Genomic DNA, 7,935 nt, shown 5'->3' on the forward strand with positions numbered 1-7,935 from the left:
TAGCAGCAGGTGACAATTTTAAAAGACATAGTAAGCAGTAACCACTGCCAACTGCTCCTGTGTAAGGTAAATTATTGCAAACACAGAACCTAATCTCTTCTTTTTTCCTCTTACATGAAACTTTACTGCTTGTAATTTCTTCTGTTAGTTGTTTCAGTTCCAAATTATTCATTTGTTCCATTATTAATACTTTAAATTGTAGCAATTATTATTCCTTATGAATGTGCATGTGCATGTGTATGCGTGTGTACATCTTTTGTTTCCTAAACTTATTATAAAAATGAAGGGACTGACGATAGATTTTGTAAGCTGAAAAGACTAAACATGTGTGTGTGAGTGAACTAAGAATTAAATTGAATGGTATAATGGAAAAGTAATTTGATTATTGTAGCTTAGATTTCGATAGTTTCTTTTCTTTTCTTCTCATGAAGGCAAGCGTGCTCCCCTTTGTATTCATTAAAAAACGAAGACACTTGTTTTCTTTCAATTTTTTATTTTCTATTTGACTGACAGAAATGCCAACTGTGTGTAAACAAAACAGTCATATATTCTTTGCGCACTCATTTACACGGTGCCAACTAACCGCTTCAACCTTAAAAAAAAAATACTAGGTGGATTGTTGTATAACCTCGTTCATGAACATCACTTATTAGAATTTAGAACACACTGTGTTGTTACTTCACGATGGGTCCTCACTCATTCCGATCCTGAATCTTGAGAGAGAGAGAGAATCGACCCCACTAAATCTGCCTTAAAATCCATGCAACCTGTGTGCCATGCTTTGAGGTGAAACTGAAACTGAAACTGAAACTGATTCAGGTTGTGGACCACAGGTGACAAGTGTAAGGACCTGATACAGATAACATCGAGAATTGTGTATGCTGCCACCACATCCTATCATGTACCCTCCTAACTCCTCTACTCTATTATTTTTTTAACAAAGATAGAGAAACTTTAACTGGTGAGCTCTAAATGAGTATAGAAAAATGATGTCATTTAAGTTTTAGTTTATTGGTCTCACCCTCTACTCTATTACCTTTGCTTTTCACTCCTATTTTATTTTAGGAAAAATATAATAAAAAAATTAAACAATATGAACAATTGATATATCAGAATATTTATTTTACTATGTACGAATGATTATTCTAATATTAAAATTTAAGTGAATAATTTAAAGGTGTAGTGTGTTTTAATTTGATTGATGATTGTTCTTATTGTTCAAAAAAATTATTAATTACCTATCATTACCCTCTATTTTATGTGTGTTAAAATAAGTGTCGTTTTTAACTTTTTTTTGTTTAAATTTAATTTTAATTTATTATCAGTGTAAAATCATTTTATACGTATCTTTAATCATATAATATTATATTGATAAAAATAATTATTTTTTTACATTATTTACATAAATAATTATTCAAAAAAATATTATAATTGCACGACGGTATAAAATATTTTATTCCGTCACTATATCAAAGTTAAATTCTTTTAATTTATTAAAAAATTAATATATTTATATAATTTAATACATTCAAAATACTTATTTAAATATTTTAATTTTTTAATAATTTAAAAAGTAAAATCGACACTAATTTCAAAATGAAAAGAATAATAACTAATAAATAATATTTTCCATTTTAAACTAATCACTGTAAATTCTTTTCGTATTAATATTTTTTCACATTTGAAGTGTAAGTGGTGTATTTGCGTCACTTTTTTATTTTGATATTGGCTCACAGTAAAATTGTTCAGCATTACTGAAACTTAGTGTATTTCATCGTGTTGTAGAATCTACAAATTCGATTATTTTATTATTTTTATTTATTTTTTTAAATATACAAATTTGGTTTTTAAATTTGTCATTTTAATATTTTTTTAATTTATTAATTAGATTCTCTAGTTTATTTTGTAAAAAAAATAAAATTAGAAGTAAGATTCAAACCTAAAACTTTTAGAGGAGAATAAAAGACTATGCCAACACAAATCGAATCTTTTATGTTGTGTATCATAAAACTTAACTGTCAAATTTTTTACAAATTTTATTATCCTTTAAATCTAAACTTTAATTTATTAATTAAAATTATAAAAATTAAAATTTTATTAAAAAAGCACATTAATTAACTATTACACCGAATTTAACACGACCTTTCTCCATTTCTAAAAAAATTAGCAGGGTTCGCGTTCGTGTTCAAAGGATTTATTATTGGAGTAACAGAGATTATAGTATTGAAGTGTAAAAAAAAAAAAAAAGAAAGGGAATCTAATGATCAAATTGACGTGTTGTCGTTGTACGGTATATATATCCAGCTGTAGGGATCTGCTACACTCTGCTTGTCACTCGTACTGGTCAAACCTACCCCAATTCTCCGGTCAAACCGGTTGCCTCGTTGTGATCTTGCTGGCCAATTGCCATGGAAACACCAATTACACCCCCCGAAATATTATTTTACCCCGAAATTGACGGTTCGGTATGAGCTTCACATCAATATTAAAAAAACTTATAAATGATTACCATGTATATTATCTTTATTTTTTGACTAATCACTGTTAGAGAAGTTTGGTTTTTTTATTAATTTAAATTTTTAAAATAGATAATTTTATGATAGTATTAATAAAAGAAAAAAGAATATTATATTAATTAAACTAATTAAAGCATATATCAAAAAAGTGCTCGTTATCTTGTACTTTTAAGATATATATTAAAATTATAAATTAAAATATTTTTATTAAAAATATAAAATATATAAGTTTGTAATACACTTATTTATATTTATTAAAAAATTTAAAAATTTTATTAATAAATTTTATTATGTATACATATTAAAATTCTGAAAAAAATATTCATCTATTGGATAATAAATTATATGATTTAGTGATGGTTTGTTTACTAAAGTAATCACATTCATTCTTATCTCTCCGTTTGGCCAATGGATGCATGCTTTTGAAAACGAATTATTCCTCGTTCGAAACATGTCTTGAAAGTCGTACGAAATTGGCTAGCCTTGTTTGTTTTGACACAAACCTAGCCAATCAGGTAGCTTTAATCTAGGACTAGATTATGTTGTATGGTCCATCGTTTTTCATGCGCGCATATATTTTATTTTTGCATTTCAAAATCATGATCCACCTTATTTCTTCTCTTAATAAGAATGTGTGAGACAGTGAGAGATAATAAAAAATAGCCTAAATAGTTCAAAGTTGTTGTAAAATAAATAAATAAATAAATAAAAAAGATATAATATAAAATAAAAAAGCATAAATAAAAAAGTGAAGTATTAATATTTATTAATATAATTATTTCACTATAATATAAGTAATTTATATATTTACTAATATATTGTAATTCAAAAGATTCACAGAGAGAAATAATAAGAGAAATAGTAAGAGAGAAAAGATTATTATTGATTGTAGTGTGTACCTATGTGAAATTACGGCTAATTTTTTTGTATATTGAAAAAATCTTGGTGTAATACTCAATCATTAGATTTTACGGTGTTTTTCAAAATTGTGGGAACAGTGCAATACGTTCCCTTTGGATTGACAATACGCTAAAATATACAATACAAGGGGAGCGTATTGTCAATCCAAGAGGAACGTATCGTACTATTCCCACAATTTTGAAAAATACCGTAAAATCCAATGATTGAGTATTACACCAAGATTAAACCAAAATGTAAAAAAATAAATGTGAAATTACATGTCATTATTTATAGAGATAAAATACTTATTTTTTCAATACATCTTTAATATTATTTATTTTTTAGAATGTGAATTGCTCATAATAAATAAACATCTACATCATCATCTTATCACAACAAAAATAATTTTTATTTAATATTTATTAATTATATAAAAATAATTATATAATTTTAAATGTAATAAATATGTAACTATATATATTATGTGTATAAAATTATAAATATTATATTATATAAAATAATTTTAGATATTGTCTTTCTATCATTATCGTTTTTTAATATATGTGAAGAAAAGCAAGAAATAGAAGAGAGTTGGGAAATGGAGAATTGAGGCAGAGAAGAAGAGAAAGAAGGAAACAAAGCGAATGAATTGAATTATTAGCAAGCTAACCAAAACAGGGGTTAGTGCAGGTCACTATGACACTATATATACATCCTGTCAATAAATGAATATCTTAACTAAACTAATTTCAATTTGAAAACTAAGTATTAGTAAGACTAATAGTTATGTAACATGTCTCTTCAAATTGGTAGTGTTTGGTTTGTAAAATCCAAGCATGCTAAGCTTGGAAACACAAGAAGTAAAAAGAGCAAGAGATAAATATTTAGTAAATATATTTGTCACTTGGTTGGTAGAGTTAATCGGTAAGAGGTGAAGAATACTATTAAGCTGCTTTTTACGAACGATATGACAATTGATTTTGATATGCTTTGTGTGTTTGTGAAAGATGGGATTAGTTGTGATATATCTTTTCGATTGACTGTCACAATAGAAATAGATGGATTGCTTCTACTCAATGTGCAAGTCACGAAGTAAGTAAGACAACTATTGAGCCTCACATGTTGTAGTGGTAAGGCCCAGTATTCGACCTCGAAAGACAATCGAGATACTATAGATTATTTCTTGCATTTCCAAGAAATAAGAGAAGAGCCTAAGAAGGAGAAGAAGCCAGTGATAGAGCGACATATGTATGGACATTGGGCCTAATCAGAGTCAGCAAAACAAAAAATTTTGAGTTTAGAGTCAGTGGCAAAGAATAAACCTGAGGCTAGAACAGATTTGACATACTTGAGAACACGATAAGCAGCTTGAAGATGAACATCAGAAGGCTTGCTCAAGAATCCAAAAAGTTTTTCTACAGCAAAATTGATATTGGGTCTTGTGTTATTGAGATATACTAACTTGCCAAATAATCAGTGATATTTAGAAACGTCAACTAATGTTATCCTTGATCCCTTTGAGAGTTTTAGACTATACTCCATAAGTGCTGATGTCGGTTTCGCACCTAAAAGGCCACATTCGTCAATGAGGTCTAAATATTTGCATTGATAAAGAGTTATACTCTTTGCTATCCTTGCAACCTGAAAACCAAAAAAATACTTCAGATTACCTAAGTTTTTAATCTTGAATTTTTTGTTTAACATCGACTTGATGGACTGGATTTTGGAAAGGTCATTTCCAACCAAGACCAAATCATCTACATAGGCTATTAGGATGACAATAAAAGAAGAATTAGATTTGAAGTTAGTGAATAGAGAATAATCATGTTTGGATTGCTTGTAATCGAGGTTTAGAAGTATCGAACACAATTTAAGGTTTCATTGTCTACTTGTTTGCTTGAGTCCACAAAGAGACTTGTCTAGTGGCAAACTAAATCAGGGGATGAGATAGGAAGACCTAGTGGTGATTTTATGCAAACAATTTTCTTGAGATCACCATGAAGAAAAGCGGTGTTAACATCAAGTTGATGGCAATGTCAACCCTTAATTGCTGTTAAAGCTAAAATCAATCGTACGGTAGTGATTTTGACAACCAGACTAAAAGTGTCAAGGTAATCCAGCCCATATCTTTGAGTATAGTCCTTTGCAACTAACCTCGCCTTGTAGCGCTCTACTGAATCATCGGGATTAAATTTTGTCTTGAAGATCTAATGGGATCCAATGTCTTTCTTGCCAGTTGGTAAAGAGGTGAGAGTCCAAGTTTTAGTTTGCTCAAGAGCCAAAAATTCTGTATTGATTGCCTTCCTCCAACAGTCTTGTGTGATGGCTTCATCATATGTGGTGGACTTAGTGTTTATAGAGACAAGAGAAAAATTCAATTGATTAGTGGACAAAGATGCATAAAACACTGAATTAGAAATGAGATATTTACAATTAAATGTTGGCAAAGTCTGCTGAGTAGTGATACTATATGCACAATGAAAATCTTGCAAGTACATTGGTGCCTTTCTAATTCTGCTGAATTTTTTAGGGGGTTCGATTTCAGTGGCTATAAGGACTTCCAAGTGATTGGATGTAGATGAAGAAATGGGGTTTGGTGATTGTGATGTGGTGCTTTATAGTTGATCATTAATGATGGTGGGAGTGACATTAGTTTGTGGCTGTTGTTGGAAAGTATTGTTTAGTAGAGGTTTTAAATGCAAAGTGTGTATGTGGAGTGTTAGGAATATGATAAGAGAGGGTATCTAACCAAGGAATGGATGCAGATGTGTTGTGCTGTGCTGTGCAGTAAGAGTGTTACAATGTTCAGATTTGGTGATAAAAGAAAATTCAAGTTCATAAAAATTGACACCTCTTGAAATTAAAAATTGTCAAATTTATAAATTGTATAAAAGATATCCTTTGGCACCCTCTTTGTAACCCAAAAAATAGCATTTAATGGCTCTTGGATCTAGTTTTCTTCTATTTTATGTTAATGTCAAAACGAAAGCAACACAACCGAAAACAGTTAGAGTTTGTAAATCACGTAAAATGCCAAATAATTTTTGAAATGGAGAGTTTGTTTATGATATACACCACTTGGGCAAGTGCCAAATGCCAAAAAATTTTGGAAACATTGGAATGAAACAATAATGCTCTTGTGATAATAAGAAAGTGTTGATGTTTCTTTCCATAATTCTATTTTATTGAGGTATCTCAACACATGATCTTTGATGTGAAATACCTTTTGATGCATAAAAATTTTGCAAGTTGAATTTAGGTTTGTTATCGGATCTAATGCATTTGACTCATTTTGAAAATTAAGTTTCAATCATTGTTATGAAATTAGGCAATATAAAAGAAACTTCAGATTTATTTTTCATGAAGTTGATCCAAGCAAATCTACTGTGATCATCTACAATAGTAAAAAAAATATCTATATCTATGTGAGGATGTAATTGAAATAGGTCCCCAAATGTCAACATGTAAAAAATAAAAAATAAATTCAACAATTGAAGTACTAAGTGAAAAAGGACATTTCTTTTGCTTAGCCAAGTAACATGAGTCACAAAATGTTTCTCTTTATTACGAACTACGAAAGAAAAATCGTTTGTCATTGTGTAAAGAATTGAGTCACTTAAATGTCGTAGCCGACTATGCCAAATATGAGAATTGTGTGTGGATTGAGATTGAGATGCAATTGTGATGTGTTGTGTTTGTGTTGATGTGTGTGATGCAATAAGCAAAGTTATTGACGATAGTGAGTGGATTAAACACATATAAGCCAGCACTACTCTTAGTTGTGCCAATCATCTTCAAGATGTACTGGTCCCAAATCTAACACCATGTGTGTGAGAACAAAAATAAGTAATCCAGTGACTTAGTCATCTTAGAACCTGAAATTAAATTGAATTTGAAAGATAGAATATACAACACATTTTCAAGGTGCAAATTCTTTGTAAAATAAATTGTACCAGCAATGTTGATGGATGCAATTGTACCATCAGGCATGTATAATCATATAAGAGAAACATGGATGTAAAAAGTGAAAATATTTAAGCAAAAAACAAATATAATATGTGGTGCCTATGTCCATTACCCAGGCACTGGATCTAGTAACAGTTTTATTCACAGACAATGATATGCCCGCTATCGTTAGGATTGCCGTCGTTGTCGCTTGAAGGTGCTGCCATCGTAGTGGAAGAAGTCCAGAGACAGGGAGACAAACGAGGAGCCCGAAGACATAAAAGAAGCTCGTAGAGGGAAGAACGTGAACGACCAGAGAAAAGGGGAGGAGGACAACGCGATGGTGGTGGGTGTTCTCTTGCCGCCACTACCGCTAGGGATGCTGTTGTGGGAGTCACCAAAAAACCGTTACTGTTCAGGTCTTGCTTCGCTCTTCATTTGCTTTCTCTGCCACCATCGGAGCTGCTCAGAACCACTGTTATTACCACCATGGGAGCGGGTGTTGGAACTGCTAATGGAGCTGTCGTGTTTAGTGATTTTTGCGAGTTTCAACATTGAGGTAGGGGATATGTTT

The sequence above is a fragment of the Arachis duranensis genome, chromosome 8, assembly GCF_000817695.3.
Source record: "Arachis duranensis cultivar V14167 chromosome 8, aradu.V14167.gnm2.J7QH, whole genome shotgun sequence".
In the NCBI taxonomy this organism is placed as follows: domain Eukaryota; kingdom Viridiplantae; phylum Streptophyta; class Magnoliopsida; order Fabales; family Fabaceae; genus Arachis; species Arachis duranensis.